The following is a 21,529-nucleotide window of genomic DNA, read 5'->3' as shown; positions in this document are numbered from 1 at the left end:
CTGTTCACATGAATCAGCCATGGGTGTACATGTGTCCTCCATATCCTAAACTGTCTTCCCACCTCCCTCCCCATCCCATCCCTCAGGATCGTCCCAGTGGACCGGCCCTGAGTGCCCTGTCTCATGCATCGAACCTGGACTGGTGATTTATTTCACATATGGTAATAACACATGTTTCAATGCTGTCTCTCAAATCCCACCCTTGCCTTCTTCCACACTCCAAAAGTCTGTTCTTTACATTTGTGTCTCTTTTGCTGTCTCGCATATAGGGTCATTGTTACCATCTTTCTAAATTCCATATATATGTGTTAATATACTGTATTGATGTTTTTCTTTCTGACTTACTTCACTCTGTATAATAGTCTCCAGTTTCATCCACCTCATTAGAACTGATTCAAATAAATTCTTTTTAATAGCTGAGTAATACTCCATTGTGTATATGTACCATAGCTTTCTTATCCATTCAGCTGCTGATGGACATCTAGGTTGCTTCCATGTCGTAGCTATTGTAAACAGTGCTGCAGTGAACATTGGGGGACATATGTCTCTTTCAATTCTGGTTTCCTCAGTGTGTATGCCCATCAGTGGGATTTCTGGGTCATGTGGAAAATTCTGAAAGAGATGGGAATACCACACCACCTGACCTGCCTCTTGAGAAACCTATATGCAGGTCAGGAAGCAACAGTTAGAACTGGACATGGAACAACAGACTGGTTCCAAATAGGAGAAGGAGTACGTCAAGGTTGTATATTGTCACCCTGCTTATTTAACTTCTATGCAGAGTACATTATGAGAAATGCTGGGCTGGAAGAAGCACAAGCTGGAATCAAGATTTCCGGGAGAAATATCAATGACCTCAGATATGCAGATGACATCACCCTTATGGCAGAAAGTGAAGAGGAACTAAAAAGCCTCTTGATGAAAGTGAAAGAGGAGAGTGAAAAAGTTGGCTTAAAGCTCAACATTCAGAAAACGAAGATCATGGCATCTGATCCCATCACTTCATGGGAAATAGATGGGGAAACTAGAAACAGTGTCAGACTTTATTTTTTTGGGCTCCAAAATCACTGCAGATGGTGATTGCAGCCATGAAATTAAAAGACGCTTACTCCTTGGAAGGAAAGTTATGACCAACCTAGATAGCATATTCAAAAGCAGAGACATTACTTTGCCAACAAAGGTCCGTCTAGTCAAGGCTATGGTTTTTCCAGTGGTCATGTATGGATGTGAAATTTGGACTCTGAAGAAAGCTGAGTGCTGAAGAATTGATGCTTTTGAACTGTGGTGTTGGAGAAGACTCTTGAGACTCCCTTGGACTGCAAGGAGATCCAACCAATCCATTCTAAAGGAGATCAGTCCTGGGATTTCTTTGGAAGGAATGATGCTAAATCTGAAACTCCAGTACTTTGTCCACCTCATGAGAAGAGTTGACTCATTGGAAAAGACTCTGATGCTGGGAGGGATTGGGGGCAGGAGGAGAAGGGGACAACAGAGGATGAGATGGCTGGATGTCGTCACTGACTCAATGGACAGGAGTTTGGGTGAACTCCGGGAGTTGGTGATGGACAGGGAGGCCTGGCGTGCTGCGGTTCATGGGGTTGCAAAGAGTCAGACATGACTGAGTGACTGAACTGAACTGAACCGAACTGATGGCCATTCTATTTCCAGTTTTTTTAAGGAGTATCCACACTGTTCTCCATAGTGGCTGTACTAGTTTGCATTCCCACCAACAGTATAAGAGGGTTCCTTTTTCTCTGCACCCTCTCCAGCATTTATTGTTTGTAGACTTTTTGATAGCAGCCATTCTGACCAGGGTGAGATGGTACCTCACTGTGGTTTTGATTTGCATTTCTCTGATAATGAGTGATGTTGAGCATCTTTTCATGTGTTTATTAGCCATCTGTATGTCTTCTTTGGAGAAATGTCTGTTTGGTTCTTTGGCCCATTTTTTTATTGTTACTCAGATATTTTATCATTTCTGTTGGTCTTCCCATCCACCCTGCAGAAGATCCTGTTTCATTTCTCTTAGAATAAATCTGATGACAAAATCTCTTTGCTTCAATGTAGAATTCTGGGTTGACATTTTTTTGCCTTTAGTAATTTTAAGAAGTTCCAGTATCATCTGACCTTCATTGTTTCTGATGAGAACATCAGAGTCATTTGAATAATTGATTCATATGCAGTGTGCTTTTTTTTTAACTGACTACATTCAAGATATTTTCTTTTAACTTTGCTTTCCAGATATTTGACTGTAATATTCCTGGGTGTTTCTGTGAGTTTATGTTGTTTCTGCTATGCTGAGCATCTCGAATGTGTCATTTTATGTCTTTTTCCAAATTTGGGACTTTTTTGGCCATTATTTCTTCAGACCTTTTCTTCTGCACTAGTCTCATTTCCTTGGAGGACTCCAGTGATGTGAATGTTGGACCTTTTGATACTGTCCCATGGATACCTGATGCTGTATTTCTTTCTTTTATTTTTCTCAGTCTTTTTATCTCTGTTCCTCATATTTGCAGGTTGGACCATTTCTCTCAGTTTCATTGACTCTTGCCTCTCTCGTCTCCATTCTGCTGCTTAATTCACCACAGGTGTTGGTTGTCTTTCTGCTTTCAGATACTATCTTTTCTAGTTCTAAAATTTCCATTTTTAATAGTTTTTTTTATCTCAGTTGAGAACTTCTGTTTATACATTCACTTCAAGTGTGTCTGCCTCATAGAGCTGTTTCCATAGCTGTTTAAAATGTCTTTGGTATTTCCAGCATCTGGCAGCTGTTGGTTATCTTTTCTCTTGAGAATTGGTCACATTTTGCTAGTTGTTTGTTATGTTGAATGATTTTGGATTCTGTCCTAGATAGTGGTGATTGTTTTGTTGCTTTTAATCTTTATTTATCACTTAATAAACCTAGTTAGACTCATATCACTGGTTTTGTGTTGTCCTCTGTGGGTACTGATTCTAATCGATATGGTGTGCAAAGGCTTTGCTTTGTGTATGCACCATTCAGGGGTTAATTTGAGACTTGAATGATGGTTTAAGTCTTTGTGCAGTTTTCAGAACCTTTGCTGGCCTGCTTCATGGTTGTCTCCATGCATTTGTCACTCAGGTGTTAGTCTCAGACTGAGCTGTGGTTGAAGTATTACTTTCGTTCAGTTCTTAAAGCTTTGGTGTGAGGCTTTTGCTTGGATGAGCTCAGGACTTCTGGAGGTTTATATACCATTGGGACAGAGTCTTGTGAAAAAAGAATGAGGACTAAAAAGAAACACCCTGGTATACGGGCTGCTTCTTCACTTGACTCACCTTCAGAGTCTGCCTGCTTTATTTTGCTTTTAACTTGTCAGAATCCTGCATAGCTACTTTACATATTTTGTCCAGAGTTCTTAGTTGCAATGATCAGTAGGAGAGGGGCTATAGTAGACATACTCCATTGTGCCCAGAAATGGAAACCTTAGTTTCATTCATTCTTGCTTTTATCTTTATTATTTCTATCCTCCTGGTAGTTTGAATTTAATTTTCTCTTTTCCTAGTTTCATAAGGTAGAAGCTTAGATAATTCATTTGATAGCTTCCCTGTCTAATATAAGTATTGTGAATGCTATGACTGCCTCTAAGAACTGATTTAGCTGTTTCAGCCTCTCTGTATTATACCACAGTATATAAGAAACATACAAGAAACTGCATGTATTTAAAATGTATAATTTGATAAGTTTTGACATGTAAACACCCAAGAATGTATCACCAGAATCAAGATAGTGAAGTCATAGAATGAGCTGGGAAGCATTCCCTTCCCTCTTTAGTTCTTTTGGAGAATTTATATGAAATTGGTATTATTTCTTCCTTAAATGTTTGATAGAATTCCCCAGTGAAGTCATTTGTGCCTGGAGTTTTCTTTATAGGAAGGCATTAAACTACAGTGTCAATTTCTTTAATAGATACTGGATTATTCAGATTATTTCTTCATGAACAAACTTTGGTAACTTGTGTCTTTCAAGGAGTTTGTCCATTTCACCTAAGTTGGCAAATTGATTGGCATAAAGTTGTGCATAGTTATTTCCTTATTATGCTTTTAATTTCTGAGGGTCTGTGGTAGTCGCATTTTAGTTTTAAAATAGTAGGCATGTGTAGAAGTGAAAACTATGAACTTCATTTAAAGGGAAATCTCTCCCCCCACTGAAGCTTTTAGTACCAAAGGAAGCATGCTCAGCTTTTTCTTTCTTTACTCTACTCTCCCCACCCCTGGCCCCTGCCACTCGCTGAATCACCAACTGGGCCATCTCTGGCTCCTTGGGTGAAGCAAGTGAAGAAGGAGGGAGTTAGAACAAAAATAGTTTGCCCTAACTTATAAAGATATAATCTGATATTGACACCCTCTGCATGTGGCAGATTCTAGAGACCGATTTCTTTCTGTCCCTGATATGTTTTGGGCTTCCCAAGTGGCACCAGTGGTAAAGAACCCACCTGCCAATGCAGGAGACATAAGAGACACAGGTTCAGTCCCTGGGTCGGGAAGATCCCCTGGAGGAGGAAATGGCACCCCTATGGCAGCCCCCTCCAGTATTCTTGCTTGGAGAATCCCCATGGGCAGAGGAAACTGGTGGGCTTCAGTCCATAGGGTCACAAAGAGTTGGACATGACTGAGCACACACAAACTGGTATGTTTATGGTTTCTTTGGAGATGCCCCAGCTAGGGCCCTTGATTGCAGTTCCCTCAATATAGGCGGTGCCTCTTTTCCAGCAAATTATTTAATATATCTCCTTCTTGTCCTCACAAAACAGCACCATCGTAGACATCCAGTCTCTTTTTTCTAAGGTCACCTTGATGCTAGGAGAAAGCCCCCTCTCCAAAGTAACCCAACCCTGTTTCTATCCAGAGGGTCCACATCTGGCTTGTGGAATGTATGTCTGTGTGATGGGGCCTTGATCTCTTCATCATCTCCCCCGACCACCCAATGCAACCTTTTTTCTGTGGCCACAGACTGCCACAACCTGCCTGTCACGTGTAGAATTTTCTAGCCACAAACCAGGTGCCAAGTCCCATGTGTCCCCCAGACTCTAGTGGACATATATCAAGCAGGTTGTCTCCTTGAAGTTATCCTTACTAGATTAGGGCTGGGGCAAAAGTACTCCTCCTGCCCCTATTGTGTGAGAGAGAAAATGCCACCGCTTTCCAACAGCTCTGTCTGAAGACGGTTTCTTCCTCAGCTTCTTAAACCTTAATACTACTTAATACTACTTAATACCTACTTTTATTTTTTTTAACTCCTACTTGTAAGGTGTCTTACTGCAGAGGGACTCCAAGTGGTTTAGACCTACTCCTTTAAGTCCTGTAAAGGTCTCGACTGCAAAAGCACTTGGTAGTATTTTATTACCAGCCTTTGAAATTAGTAGGGTTTTTTTTTTTTAATGTTTTATTTTCTTGTAGTGTACCTACATCTTGTATTTTGTACCTTCATTTATTAGATTTTGGGAGTCCTCTTTGGTTTTAGTCCTCTATGTCTACTTTGTAGATTTCATCAACTGTGGTCTATTTTAGGTCTGTACTTTGATTTATTTTTTTTTTTTTTTTTGAAAGTCATCATTTTATTTATTTATTTATTTATTTTTTTAATTTTATTTTATTTTTAAACTTTACATAACTGTATTAGATTTGCCAAATATCAAAATGAATCCGCCACAGGTATACATGTGTTCCCCATCCTGAACCCTCCTCCCTCCTCCCTCCCCATTCCATCCCTCTGGGTCGTCCCAGTGCACCAGCCCCAAGCATCCAGTGTCGTGCATCGAACCTGGACTGGCAACTCATTTCATACATGATATTTACATGTTTCAATGCCATTCTCCCAAATCTTCCCACCCTCTCCCTCTCCCACAGAGTCCATAAGACTGTTCTATACATCAGTGTCTCTTTTGCTGTCTCGTACACAGGGTTATTGTTACCATCTTTCTAAATTCCATATATATGCGTTAGTATACTGTATTGGTGTTTTTCTTTCTGGCTTACTTCACTCTGTATAATAGGCTCCAGTTTCATCCACCTCATTAGAACTGATTCAAATGTATTCTTTTTAATGGCTGAATAATACTCCATTGTGTATATGTACCACAGCTTTCTTATCCATTCATCTGCTGATGGACATCTAGGTTGCTTCCATGTCCTGGCTATTATAAACAGTGCTGCGATGAACATTGGGGTACTCGTGTCTCTTTCCCTTCTGGTTTTCTCAGTGTGTATGCCCAGCAGTGGGATTGCTGGATCATAAGGCATGTCTATTTCCAGTTTTTTAAGGAATCTCCACACTGTTCTCCATAGTGGCTGCACTAGTTGGCATTCCCACCAACAGTGTAAGAGGGTTCCCTTTTCTCCACACCCTCTCCAGCATTTATTACTTGTAGACTTTTGGATTGCAGCCATTCTGACTGGTGTGAAATGGTACCTCATAGTGGTTTTGATTTGCATTTCTCTGATAATGAGTGATGTTGAGCATCTTTTCATGTGTTTGTTAGCCATCTTTATGTCTTCTTTGGAGAAATGTCTATTTAGTTCTTTGGCCCATTTTTTGATTGGGTCATTTATTTTTCTGGAGTTGAGCTGTAGGAGTTGCTTGTATATTCTCGAGATTAGTTGTTTGTCAGTTGCTTCATTTGCTATTATCTTCTCCCATTCTGAAGGCTGTCTTTTCACCTTGCTAATAGTTTCCTTTGATGTGCAGAAGCTTTTAAGGTTAATTAGGTCCCATTTGTTTATTTTTGCTTTTATTTCCAATATTCTGGGAGGTGGGTCATAGAGGATCCTGCTGTGATGTATGTCAGAGAGTGTTTTGCCTATGTTGTCCTCTAGGAGTTTTATAGTTTCTGGTCTTACGTTTAGATCTTTAATCCATTTTGAGTTTATTTTTGTGTATGGTGTTAGAAAGTGTTCTAGTTTCATTCTTTTACAAGTGGTTGACCAGAGTTCCCAGCACCACTTGTTAAAGAGATTGTCTTTAATCCATTGTATATTCTTGCCTCCTTTGTCGAAGATAATACCAAAACCTGACAAAGATCCCACAAAAAAAGAAAACTACAGGCCAATATCACTGATGAACATAGATGCAAAAATCCTTAACAAAATTCTAGCAATCAGAATCCAACAACACATTAAAAAGATCATACACCAGGACCAAGTGGGCTTTATCCCAGGGATGCAAGGATTCTTCAATATCCGCAAATCAATCAATGTAATACACCACATTAACAAATTGAAAAATAAAAACCATATGATTATCTCAATAGATGCAGAGAAAGCCTTTGACAAAATTCAACATCCATTTATGATCAAAACTCTCCAGAAAGCAGGAATAGAAGGAACCTACCTCAACATAATCAAAGCTATATATGACAAACCCACAGCAAACATTATCCTCAATGGTGAAAAATTGAAAGCATTTCCTCTAAAGTCAGGAACAAGACAAGGGTGCCCACTTTCACCATTACTATTCAACATAGTTTTGGAAGTTTTGGCCACAGCAATCAGAGCAGAAAAAGAAATAAAAGGAATCCAAATTGGAAAAGAAGAAGTAAAGCTCTCACTGTTTGCAGATGACATGATCCTCTACATAGAAAACCCTAAAGACTCCACCAGAAAATTACTAGAACTAATCAATGACTATAGTAAAGTTGCAGGATATAAAATCAACACACAGAAATCCCTTGCATTCCTATACACTAATAATGAGAAAACAGAAAGAGAAATTAAGGAAACAATTCCATTCACCATTGCAACGGAAAGAATAAAATACTTAGGAATATATCTACCTAAAGAATCTAAAGACCTATATATAGAAAACTATAAAACACTGGTGAAAGAAATCAAAGAGGACACTAACAGATGGAGAAATATACCATGTTCATGGATTGGAAGAATCAATGTAGTGAAAATGAGTATACTACCCAAAGCAATCTATAGATTCAATGCAATCCCTATCAAGCTACCAACAGCATTCTTCACAGAGCTAGAACAAATAATTTCACAATTTGTATGGAAAAACAAAAAACCTCGAATAGCCAAAGCGATCTTGAGAAAGAAGAATGGAACTGGAGGAATCAACCTACCTGACTTCAGGCTCTACTACAAAGCCACAGTTATCAAGACAGTATGGTACTGGCACAAAGACAGAAATATAGATCAATGGAACAAAATAGAAAGCCCAGAGATAAATCCACGCACATATGGACACCTTAGGTCTGTACTTTGATTTAGAATGGCATTGATTGTATTTTATTTCATTTTACATTAGTTTGAAGTAAATTATTTAATTTTGGGGAAAAAAAAAAAAGATTCACTCTCTTAGCAACTTTCAAATACACAATACAGTATTATTAGCTACAGTTGGGCTTCCCATGTGGCTCAGTGGTAAAGAATCTTCCTTCCAGTGCAGGAGACGCAAGAGATGTTTGATCCCTGGGTTCGGAAGATCCCCAGAGGAAGAAATGACAACTTACTCCAGTTTTCTTGCCTGGAAAATTCCATAAACAGGAGGAGCCTGGCAGCTAGAATCCATGTGATCGCAAAGACTTGGACATGACTGAGCGACCAAGCATACACACACAGCTATAGTCACCATGCTGTTACTACTTCTGCAGTGTTTATTTAGAAAGCCCCAGGCTGGAATCAAACTAAGAAAAAATGTCACTGCTGTTTCCCAATTTACAGTGGAGCTGCCTCCTCACCCCTCCCCCCAAGTTAGTATCACCTTAATCCATGTGTACAGATCATTGTTGAATCTTGAGATGTGGGCAAGAGAAGTGGAAAAATAAAGGGCTCTACCAATGGTTTTTTCAAAGCAGATGGCCTGCAAAGAGCTGTACTGATATCATGTTAAGCCAGTTCCTTCAGAGCATAGATTGCAACTGGGTGGCAGATGTAGTTTCTGAAATATGTGAAACTTTGGGTTTTGAACAGGAAGCATCAATGTAAAAATGCAAAGCTCTGTAACCTTATGCAGCCAAACTGATGATACAGACAATGCATGATTTAGACCAGTGCTGCCCAAGAGAACTTTCTACAGTGATAGCACTGTTCTCTCTATATAGAACTGTAGTATAGGCACACTCCTTGGGCTTCCCAGGTGGCGCTAGTGGTAAAGAACCCTTCTGCCAATTCAGGAGACGTAAGAGATGCGGGTTTGATTCCTGGGTCAGGAAGATTCCCTGGAGGAGGGCATGGCAACCCGCTCCAGTATTCTTGCCTGGAGAATCCTGTGGACAGAGGAGCCTGGTGGGCCATGACTAACAAAAGAGTCAGACACAACTGGAGCAACTTAGCACGCATGCATACAGGGGCACACTCTACATTTTGGTAATCTGTTAAGTACAAATTTGTATCTTACTGTAATTTTTGTTTCCCTGATTACAAGTCAAGGTATTTATCATTTCATATTTGGTGTGGACTGGATTTCCTCTTCTGTGGCTTACTTGTTTATATCGTTTATTTGTGTTTTTGTTGGGGGTATTTGTCTTTTTCAGATCTATACAGATTCTTTATATAGTCCCAATTCTGATTTTGTGTATAGTCAATATCTTTTTAAAAAATTTTTATTGGAGAGTATAGTTGATTTACAATGTTGTGTTAGTTTCAGAGGTATAACTGAATCAGTTACACACACACATATGTCCACTCTTTTTAGTTAGTATTCTTTCTTCATCTTGGTTATTGTTGGTGTTTTTTGAGTAGAGGTTTTCTTTGTAATGTAATTTCTTTGTAATTGATTGATTTTTTAGTTTGTACTTTTTGTGTAATTTCATGTAACTTTTCTCTGACTGAGCTCATAAAAATGTAATTTTCTTCCCCAAATTTCATATTTTGCATTTTACTTTCTTAAAATCTGCCTCAGTCAGTTCAGTCACTCAGTCATGTCTGACTCTTTGCGACCCCATGAACTGCAGCATGCCAGGCTTCCCTGTCCATCACCAACTCCTGGAGTTTACTCAAACTCATGTCCATTGAGTCAGTGATGCTATTCAACCTTCTCATCCTTTGTCATCCCCTTCTCCTCCTGCCTTCAATCTTTCCCAGCATCAGGGTCTTTTCCAGTGAGTCAGTTCTGTGCATCAGGTGGCCAAAGTATTGGAATTTCAGCTTCAGCATCAGTCCTTTCAATGAATATTCAGGACTGATTTCCTTTAAGATGGACTGGTTTAATCTCCTTGCAGTCCAAGGGACTTTCAAGAGTCTTCTCCAACACCAGAGTTCAAAAGCATCGATTCTTTGGCACTCAGATTTCTTTATAGTCCAACTTTCACATCCATACACGACTACTGGAAAAACCATAGCTTTGATTAGATGGACCTTTGTTGGCAAAGTAATGTCTGTGCTTTTTAATATGCTGTCTAGGTTGGTCATAGCTTTTCTTCCAAGGAGCGAGCATCTTTTAATTTCATGGCTGCAGTCACCATCTGCAGTGATTTTGGAGCCCCCCAAAATAAAGTCTCTCACTGTTTCTGTTGTTTCCCCATCTATTTGTCATGAAGTGATGGGACCAGAAACTATGATCTTAGTTTTCTGAATGTTGAGCTTTAAGCCAACTTTTTCACTCTCCTCTTTCACTTTCATCAAGAGGCTCTTTAGTTCTTCTTTGCTTTCTGCCATATATATAGGCATATATAAAATCTGCCTAGACTTTACATAATTCATGAAGAAGGGAACTATTAGTTGTTCTTTTTTCCCCATGTGGACATCCACTTGTACCATGCCACATACTAAACCCTTTCAATGGTGGTGTGGGATACCCCTTCAACTAGAGGTCAAGTTCCATATCTGTGCGGGGCTTTTCCAAGGCTCTCTATTTTGTTCCATTAGTCTGTTTGTCCCTTTGCCATTTGCATGTTTTTCTAACTTAAAATGAATATGTAAAGCACTTTAAAGTGCCTAAGTGAATGCTATTACATGTCAACTGTTATTCTTACTGTTCTTGATGTTGTTAATAGCTGGTAGGATGATTCTCCTTATCTCTTTGGACTCTTTGGTCTTCAAATAGGAATCTAAGGATTAGTTTGTCAAGTTCCATGGAAAACTATTGGAGATTTCAATTGCAATTGACCTGTGTTTGGAGATGAGTTGGAAGTATGTTGGGGTTTGGTATCTTTACTCTATTGAATTTTACCATCAGTGAACTCTTATTCAACCTGTCCTTTCTGCCATTTAGTAATATTTTGAACTTGTCTTCAGGAAATGCTTGCACATCTTTTGTTACACTTATTCCTAGATACCTCCTAGCTATTATTGCAATTGTGATTAGGATTTTTTTTCATAGTATGGTTCCTAATTGGTTAATACTAATGTATGACAATGCATTGGTATTTATACATTCAATTTGTGTACAGAAACCTGTCTGAATGCTTTTATTAATACTAATAGCTTTTAGATTCTCTTGGGTCTTCTATGTAAACAATTATCTTCTTAAAAGCAATTTTGGATTTCCAGTTATCACTTCAGTTCAGTCGCTCAGTTGTGTCTGACTCCTTGCGACCCCATGGACTGCAGCACACTAGGCTCCCTGTCCATCACCAGCTCCCGGAGCTTGCCTAAACTCATGTCCATCGAGTCAGTGATACCATCTGACCATCTCATCGTCTGTCATCCCCTTCTCCTCCTGCCTTCAATCTTTCCCAGCGTCAGGGTCTTTTCCAATTATACATTTTCTTTTTCATTTCCCATTCTGTTAGTCAGGGCCTGTAATACAGTGTCTAATAGATATAATGATAGTGAATTCCTTATTTGTTTCTGATTCTAATGCAAGTATTGGTGAGGACAATGATAGAAATGTAATGATAGTCAATGTGTAAGCGTGTGCTGTGTCCCACAAATGCAGTACTCTGTCTGCTTTATATACGTTATAGAGTTTAATCCTCCAAATGATCTTGTAAAGGAAACTGGTTATTATTTTATAGATGAGAAACTGAGGCACAGAGAGAATGTGATTTCTAAAACGTTCATCATTAAGTATATTTGCTGTGGTTTTTTGAAAAAATACCTTTCATCAAAAGCTTTTATGTCCCTGGTTTACTAAGACATTTAAAAAAAAATCATGAATGTGTGGTATTTTCTTGAATGCTTATTTTCTGCATCTATTAAGAAGATACTTTTTTCTCCTTTAATCTATTAATGTGGTAGATTATATTAACATTTTTTCAATGTTGTACTGTTCTTGCATTCCTGTGCTAAACTCTTAATTAGTTTTAAAGCATTTTTAATTGATTGAATTCAGTTTAGTCATGTTTAAGAGTTTTCCATTAGTGTTCAGAGTGAGACAGATCTTAGATTTTCTTTTCGTGTACTGTTCTCTTATTCTGGTATCCAAGGTTATCCTCACTGCATAAAAAAGACTGTACTTTTTGCTTTTTTTTCTAGTTTCTGAAATTATATTGACTGAACTATACCTGTTCTTAAGAGTTTGATAGCAGTCATCTACAACAGCATCTGGATAGGAAGCCTTTTTTAGGGGAAGACTTTCAAGTACAGAGTAAGATTTATAGTTTTTTAAAAGCAATTCCTGATTTATTCATGTTTTCTCTATCTTCTATCAGTTCTGGTAATTTTTTAAGATAATCATGTTTCATCTGAGACTTCAGATTACTGACCTAGGGTAGTATTCTCTTTTGAGTAAAAAAGCTTTAATTTTTATCAAATTAAATCATGTCCATGGTTTAAAGAATAAAATAAATGTGATAAAACTATAATGAATGTCAAGGGCATAATAGTGTACTTGGTCTTAGCTAACAAGCTGAGAAACAGGGCATGACAAATATAAAATTCAGGATAGTGATTATCTGAGAAGAAAGAGAATGAAATGAGCACATGAAGAACTTCAAAGGTAAAAATAATTTTTTTAATGAGTGGTGGATATGCAGATAATTTTTGATATCTCTGTTCTTTATAATTTACATATTTCTTATGAAAATTATTTAAAACTTTATGCTATGGAAGATGAAGATTTAGCTCACTTCATTGTTTTTGCCATTCATACACACACACACAAAGACTTCTTTTTTGAATATCAAGTTTTTTTCTTTTTTTTGAAGTATAGTTGATTTATAATACTGTGTTAATTTCAGGTATACAACACAGTGATTTGATATTTTTATAGATTATACTCCATTTAAAGTTATTCTAAAATATTGGCTGTATTCCATGTCTGGTTTTTATTTTATACCTAGTAATTTTTATCTTTTTAAAAATATTTATTTGGCTGAGCCAAGTCTTAGTTGCAGCATTCGGGATCTTTAGTTGTGGCATGTGAACTCTTAGTTGCGGCATGTGGGACCTAGTTCCCTGATCAGGGATCAAACTCAGGCCACCTGCATTGGAAGCACATAGTCTTAGCCACTGGACCACGAGGGAAGTCCCAGTTTTTATCTCTTAATCCCCTTCTCCTGTTTTGCCCCTCCCCTTTCCCTCTCCCAATTGGTAACAGCTAAATTGTTCTCAGTATCTGTAAGTCTGTTTCTCTTTTGGTACATTTAATTGTTTTATTTTTTAGATTCCACATACAAGCGAAAACATACAGTATTTGTCTTTCTCTGACTTATTTCACTAAGCAAGACTCAATGGACATTAGTTTGAGCAAACTTCAGGAAATAGTGAAGAACAGGGAAGCCTGGAGTACTGCAGTCCATGGGGTTGCAGAGAGTCAGACATAACTTAGCAACTGAACAAATATACCCTCCAGGTCTATCCATGTTCTTACAGAGGGCAGAATCGCATTCCTTTTTATGGTTAAGTAATATTCCATTGCATGTATGTGTTTGTGTATGTGTGTGTCTTCGTTATCCATACATCTGTTGATGAACACTTAGGTTGCTTCCATATCTTGGCTTTTGTAAATAACGCTGTTTTGAACATTGTGTCTTTTCAAATTAGTGTTTTCGTTTTCTTTTCAAATATGTGTATTTTCAAATTAGTGTTTTCATTTTCTTCGGCTGTATAACTAGGAGTAAAATTACTGGATCATATGGTAGTTTTTGTTTTTAACTTCCTGAGGGACTTCATAGTGTTTTCCATAGTGACTGCACCAGTTTGCATTCCCACCAACAGTGTGGGAGGGTTCCCTTTTCTCCACATCTCTGCCAACATTGGTTGTGGTCTTTTTCATAGTAGCCATACTGACAGGTGTGAGGTGATAGCTCACTGTGATTTTGATTTGCATTTCCCTGATGGTTAGTGATGTTGAACCTCTTTTCATGTGCCTATTGGCCATCTGTATATTTTCCTTGCAACACAAAGACTTCTTGTTTGCCCATGTTCCCAGTATGATTATACCATAAATTTGCTTTCCATCAATACTATTGTTTACATAATGACTATATGAACAAAATGACTATATGAACACTACAGATAGCCATGTAGTGACCTATGATTAATTTACCTTTTCTGTATAACTTTTAGTTTCCTCTGGTTAATAATTGCTTTGTTTCTTTCATTTGCTTCTTTCTCTGAGTACTTCTCGCTAGTTCAGCTTAAACACTTCATGACCCATGATCCAGAGTGATTTTAAATGTTTCCAGAGCTAAAAGTGCTCCAGCAATGTCATATGCCTGAGTTTGTCTGGGGCTCTCTGACCACTCCCTTCTGGGTGGATTATCTTCATTCCTGTTTTGTGCAGCCACCATCCTGACATCTCTCTTCACCATCATTCTGGGAATTCCCTCCACTTTCTCATTGTTGGGAGTCCTCATTTGCTTTAATGCCATGCCTTCCTCTACATTTCACTGGAGCACATTCTTCCAGTGCTTTCCTAAGAAAGAATGCAGGCCCATGGGAGATACTTTTTTTTTTTTTTTTTTAGATTTTTGAATACCTGAAAGCGTTTGTTGAAACCTCATCCAAGATGGGGAGTTGAGCTTGGAGTAGAGTTCTAGGATGGACATTTCTTTCCCTTAGATTTATGAAGGCATTGTTCCATTGTCTTCTGACTGAAATTTTCCTTTTGAGAACTCTGAAGCTTCTAAGACTTTTTCCCCCTTTATTTCCTGCTTTCTGACATTTCTTCATGTGTCCTAATAGGGTTCATTTCCACCCATATTGCTGGGCACTTGGTAGGAGACAAATCCCTACAGCGATAGTTGCCCCTTTCTCATGCAAATCCAAGATGCTGCAGGGCTAGACAGCTGCAGTTCAAGTCCACGTGGCAAGTAAGACTTTTTAGAAAGCCCTTTTCGCTTTGTGGGAGATTCTCAGTTGACCCACTAAATAAAAATAGGCACATCCAGGTGTCTCGACACCCAGGAGAAAATCAGGTATTCAGTGCCCTAGGTAGGCTAAAATCATCAAAATAGGGAACATTCCACAATCTGCATTCCCAAACATCAGCCAGGAGCCAAGCATGCCACGTTAACACCTTGCTGGACATTACCTTTACTGGTGCTCTCTATTTTTTCATGGGGATTGTAGTTACTATATACTGTTTGGAACCGAGTTCCAAGTTAGATCAAGGTAGTAACAAAACTCTGGAGATGGGGCTTCCAGTGGAGCTCCCTTCAGCTGCTGTGAGGATGCCAGTTTTCATTCCTTCTGGACCACAGAGTTGAGGAGCCAGGGGTCTAGGGTGGAGGTGGGGGTGGGGAGAAATAACACCAAGTAAAAACCACATACTTGGCTGTTCTCAGTGAGGTTCACTGGTGGTTCTTGAATAAATGCTTTTTAACGTGGTGTATGACTTTGGTTAATTTCCAAAGTCCTGAAATGATAGATTTTGATAATTTTGCCAATATTTTCATTGCTTTTAAGGGGAAGACAATTTACTAAGGTCCTCACTCCACTGTTCCAGAAGCCCTGCTTTAAGGCATTTCTCTTGAAACTGCACAGAAGTATAGAAAGTCATAGTCATAAGAAATACTGTCATAGTTACCTTCCAATAATAGCAAATGCTAAGATTTTGTCATTTGGTGGTGATGTTTTTTTGTTTATAAAAGAAATAGAGGTTTACAAATAAAGGTGAAGCCTCCCTTTTCCCCTCCTGAGTCCTCTTGCCTTCATTTCCTCCATAGGCAAGCGGTATCATGAATTTGGTGAGTATCCTTCTAACCATGTTTTTATACTTTTACTACATAAATTTGCACTGGTAATCAATATAGCATTCTTTTTGTAAATTTACCAGATTAGTGCCCTAGAAACCATAGGAGGTCTTTGTACAACTTACTTTCTGTATTCACCTTTGAGTTTACCTGTGTTAGATTTAATTCATTCATTTTAACTCCTGTATAGCATTCCAACATCTCAGTATCGGAGTCTACCAATCTAAGCCTCTATTGGTGGGCATTTAGTTGTTTCTAATACCTTGTTGCCATTCTTGTACATGTACATATTTGCAGAATTTCTCTGTGGTGTAACTGTAAGTATAATACATAGTGGAATATATACATTTTCAACATTATTAGGTGTCTAACCTTTTTTCTCTCATAAATAGAATCAATTTGTCATGTATATTTAAGTGTTTTGCATCTATGTAACTGAAACTGCTTTATAATATTTTCATATTCTGTCCTTATTTGCTTTTGGCATCCAGGTCATTCTATTTTGTATAACATCAGATCAGATCAGATCAGATCAGTTGCTCAGTCATGTCCGACTCTTTGTGACCCCATGAATTGCAGCACGCTAGGCCTCCCTGTCCATCACCATCTCCCGAAGTTCACTCAAACTGACATCCATTGAGTCGGTGATGCCATCCAGCCATGTCATCCTCTGTCGTCCCCTTTTCCTCCTGCCCCCGATCCCTCCCAGCATCAGAGTCTTTTCCAATGAGTCAACTCTTCGCATGAGGTGGCCAAAGTACTAGAGTTTCAGCTTTAGCATCAATCCTTCCAAAGAACACCCAGGGCTGATCTCCTTTAAAATGGACTGGTTGGATCTCCTTGCAGTCCAAGGGGCTCTCAAGAGTCTTCTCCAACACCACAGTATAACATAACCGTTGTTTTACCAATTTTCTTTGGTTATTAAGTGCCAGGTGTATCTGTCTATGATTTTAACATTTCCCATTTTGTTGTAATTGTCTTTTAAAAACACATAGCTGATTTTTAAAAGCACAATTTAATATGGTTGGCCTATACTTAATGGGGTTAACATTTATTTATTGTTCTATTACTGTATTTGTATTTCTTCTTTTAGAGGAAACTGTATTTTCTAAAGATCCTGCTTTTCCTTTACCTTTTTTCATGCCTTTGCTGGGTTTTCTTTACCCTCCCCCCATACCTTTTTCCCCTTTACTCATTTTCCTCCTGAGTAATTCAAGTACAAAGCATATTCTTAGCAAGCTTTGTGTATGGCAAATTCTCTGTTTTCTTGTCCAAAAGCATCTTTATTTTGTCATCTTCCATTACAATAATTTAGCTGGGGATGGAAATATCTAAGGTTGTCTAAGGTGACAGCTTGTCTCAGGACTTTGAAAATATTCTTTTGGCTTCTTTTTTAGCTGATGAAATCTGTTGTTGACCTAATTGTTTCTTTATAGGTGGTTTTTAAAATTTCTCCATGGTAGCTTTCAATACTTACTTTCTTAACGTCTTACAGTTACACAGAACTATGTCTCAGTACTGTGTCTCACCACACTCAGGACTCTGGACATTCAAGGGTAGGATATAGGGGATATATGTATACCTATGGATGATTCATGTTGAGGTTTGACAGAAAACAACAAAATTCTGTAAAGCAATTATCCTTCAATTAAAAAATAAATAAATTTTAAAAAAGGGTAAGATACATGACAGAAATCTCTCATTCATTATCTCTTCAAATGCTGCCTAGACTGGGGGTCCCTCAAGACCACTGCCACTTTCAGAGATTCTTGAGAGGGACTCCCAGGCCTCGGCATCTAGCTGTATATACAGCTAAGATTATTACAGCAATGTAGTAAGGATATACAGGCCTCCCCGGTGGCTCAGCAGGTTAAGAATCTGCCTGTAATATCGGAGACACAGGAGATGCAAGTTCAGTCCCTGGGTCTGGCAGATTCCCTGGAGGAGGAAATGGCAACCCACTCCAGTATTCTTGCCTGGAAAATTCCATGGACAGAGGAGCCTGGCAGGCTGTCGTCCATAGGGTCTCAAAGAGGCAGACATGACTTAGCGACTGGGGATATAAGGATATACAACTAAAGCATAAGGGGAGAAGACAGGAGCAGAGTCTGGAGGACTCCATGTAGAGTTCCTTATGTTCTCTCCCTCCCATCTAGGGTCACACAGCACATACTTCTCCCAGCATTGAAAAGGCAGCAACATGTGTGTGTTCACGCACAGAGAAGCCCATTAGAGAGACTCAGCATCTATACATACACCCCACACTTACCAACATTCCAGACTCCCAGAAGGAAAGCAGATCACCTTGTTTGTACAAGCAGCCTTATCAGTTAGCGAATGGTGGGGACATTCCTGAACTCTAAATTCCCAGGTGGTAGCCAAGGGCCAGCCTTGCAAGCTGGCCTTTCTAAGTATAGGAGTCTCAGTGTTGCTCTAGTAACCCATTTCTTGGCATATTGCCTCTCCCTTTTTCTCTAGTCCTCCATTTGGATTAGCTGTTAAACCTATTCTGGAACTTATCATTTCTATATTTCTCTTACCATATTTCCATTGTTAGCTCTTCATGCTACATTCTGGGTGATCTCAAGGTCTGTCACCTAATCTGTTAAATCTGTCTTTATCTATGACTAGATAGAAAGTAGGTAGAGTTCTTCCCTTATTTCTTTAAACAGTTGAAATATATTTATCTTGAAGTCCACATGGTTTTACTAGCTATAGTTCTAGAAATGGGAGTATCTTTTAATATATATGCTGCTTCTCTTTCATAGTAGGTCATTTCCTTGTGAGGTTGTTAATTTTATACTGTTAACTCTTCAGTGATAATTGGTATACCATAGACATCCTATGAGCCCTAAGCTATAAAAATACAAAAATATATCTTTTGGAAGATGTGCCACCACTGGGAACCTACGAATACAGGACCAATTTTTAGTCTAATTTTTTAGCTTAGGGGGCTCTCTACTACACTTATAATCATTTGGATTGAGTTACAGAACTAGGCTTTTGATTTTTTTATCTTATTAATGTATAATTGACTTACAATGTTGTGTACACTCTGCTATATAGAAAAGTGACTCAGTTACACATACATATATTCTTTTTCATATTTTTTTCCATTATGGTTTATCACAGAATATTGAATATAGTTCCCTGTGCTATACAGTAGGACCTTATTCATTCATTCTATACATACTAGTTTGCATCTACTAATCCTAAACTCCCAATCCAACTCTCCTCCATCCCCGCTCCCCCTTAGCAACCACAAGTCTGTTCTCTATGTCTGTGAGTCTGTTTCAGTTTCATATATAGGTTCATTTGTATCATATTTTGGGAGAAGGCAATGGCAACCCACTCCAGTACTCTTGCCTGGAAAATCCCATGGATGGAGGAACCTGGTAGGCTGCAGTCCATGGGGTCGCAAAGAGTTGGACACAACTGAGTGACTTCACTTTCACTTTTCACTTTCATGCATTGGAGAAGGAAATGGCAAGCCACTCCAGTGTTCTTGCCTGGAGAATCCCAGGGACAGGGGAGTCTGGTGGGCTGCCGTCTGTGGGGTCGCACAGAGTTGGACACAACTAAAGCGACTTAGCAGCAGCAGTATCATATCTTAGATTCTACATATAAGTTATTTCATATGGTATTTGTCTTTCTCTGACTTCACTTAGTATGTTAATCTCTAGGTCCGTCCATGTTCCTTCAATGGCATTATGTCATTCTTTTTATGGCTGAATAATATTCCACTTTGGATATATATCTTTTTTACCCATTCATCTGTCAGTGGACATTTAGGTTGTTTCCATGTCTTGGCTATTATAAATAGTGCTGCTATGAATATAGGGTGTATGTATCTCTTCGAATTAGTGGTTATGTCCCGATATATGCCCAGGAGTAGGATTGCTGGATCATATGGCAACTCTTTTTTTAGTTTTTAGAAGAACCTCCATACTATTTTCCAGTGGCTGCACCAATTCACATTGTCACCAACAGTATAGGAGGGTTCCCTTTGCTCCACACCCTCTCCAGTATTTATTTGTAGACCTTTTAATGATGGACATTCTGACCTGTATAAGGTGGTACTTTATTGTAGTTTTCATTTGCATTTTTCTGATAATTAGCGATGTTGTGCATTTTTTTCATCTACCTATTGGCCATTTGCATGTCTTCTTTGCAGAAATGTCTATGTCTTGTGCCCATTTTTTTTTTCAGGAAAATTTTTTTTATTGCCATATAATTGCTTTACAATGTTGTGTTAGTTTCTGCTGTACAACAGAGTGAATCAGCCATAGGTATACATATATCCCCTTCCTCTTGAGTCTTCCTCCTCCCCGCCCCATTCCATTCTTCTAGGTCAAAACAGAGCACCAAGCTGAGCTTCCTGTGTTATACAGCAGCTTCCCACTAGATATCTATTTCACACATGCTAGTATATGTATGCCAGTGCTATTCTCTCAATTTTCTCCACCCTCTCCTTTGCCCCTTTGTCCAGAAGTCCATTCTCTACATCCACACCTCTTTTTCTGCCCTGCAGATAGGTTCACCAGTATCATTTTTCTAGATTCCAGATGTATGCATTACTGTATGATATTTTTCTGATTTACTTCACTTTGTATGACAGACTCCAAGTCCGTCCACATCTTTATAAACGACCCAAATTCATTCTTTATAGCTAAGTAATAGTCCATTGTATATATGTACCATATCTTTATCCCTTTATCTGTTGATGGACATTTAGGTTGCTTCCATGTCCTGGCTATTGTAAATAGTGCTGCATTGAACATGGGGTGCATGTATCTTGTTTGATTTGTAAATTGGAACTCTAAAAATGTATTTGTGCATGTGTGCTCAGTCATATCCAATTCTTTGTGATCCCATGGACTATAGCCCATCAGGCTCCTCTGTCCATTTTTCCCAGGCAAGAATACTGGAGTAGGGTGTCATATCTTTCTCCAGGGGATCTTCCCAACCCAATGATCAAATGTGTTTCTGGCATCCCCTGCACTTGCAGGTGGGTTCTTTACCACTGTGCCACCTGGGGAGCCCCCAAAATGAAGTGTGTTAGTTGCTCAGTTGTATCCGACTCTATGTGATCCCATGGACTGTAGCCCACCAGGCTCCTCTGTCCATGGGGATTCTCCAGGCAAGAATACTGGAGTGGCTAGCCATTCCCTTCTCCAGGGGATCTTCCTGACACAGGGATCGAACCCAGTCTCCATTGCAGGAGGTCTCTTTACCATCTGAGCCACCAGGGAAGTCCCCCTCCCCCACAAAATTATTTGTCCATTTATTTATTTATGGCCGCCCTGTGTCTTCGTTGCTGTATGCAGGCCTTCTCTAGTTGCAGCGAGCAGGAGCTACTCTAGTTGCAGTGCAGTGGCTTCTCTTATCATGAAGCTCAGGCTCTAAGCCCATGGACTTCAGTTGTTGCAGCATACAACTTCAGTAGTGAACATGGGCCCTGGAGTGTTTGGGCTTCAGTAGTTGTG

The 21,529-nt window shown here is 39.0% G+C and overlaps 1 protein-coding gene and 1 long non-coding RNA gene across 10 annotated transcripts in view; both read left to right on the top strand.

Moving 5' to 3' along the window:
* Positions 1–21,529, top strand: part of ZNF674 (zinc finger protein 674) — a 37,753-nt gene that overhangs the window by 11,773 nt on the left and 4,451 nt on the right. The gene's annotated exons all lie outside the window — the stretch shown is intronic.
* LOC129638434 (uncharacterized) lies at positions 5,417–8,308 on the top strand. The gene is made up of 2 exons (XR_008707791.1): positions 5,417–5,526; positions 8,215–8,308. It is a non-coding gene; the product is annotated as an uncharacterized LOC129638434 (long non-coding RNA).

The sequence above is a fragment of the Bubalus kerabau genome, chromosome X, assembly GCF_029407905.1.
Source record: "Bubalus kerabau isolate K-KA32 ecotype Philippines breed swamp buffalo chromosome X, PCC_UOA_SB_1v2, whole genome shotgun sequence".
Taxonomy (NCBI): domain Eukaryota; kingdom Metazoa; phylum Chordata; class Mammalia; order Artiodactyla; family Bovidae; genus Bubalus; species Bubalus kerabau.
This window is presented reverse-complemented; position numbering and strand designations above follow the sequence as displayed.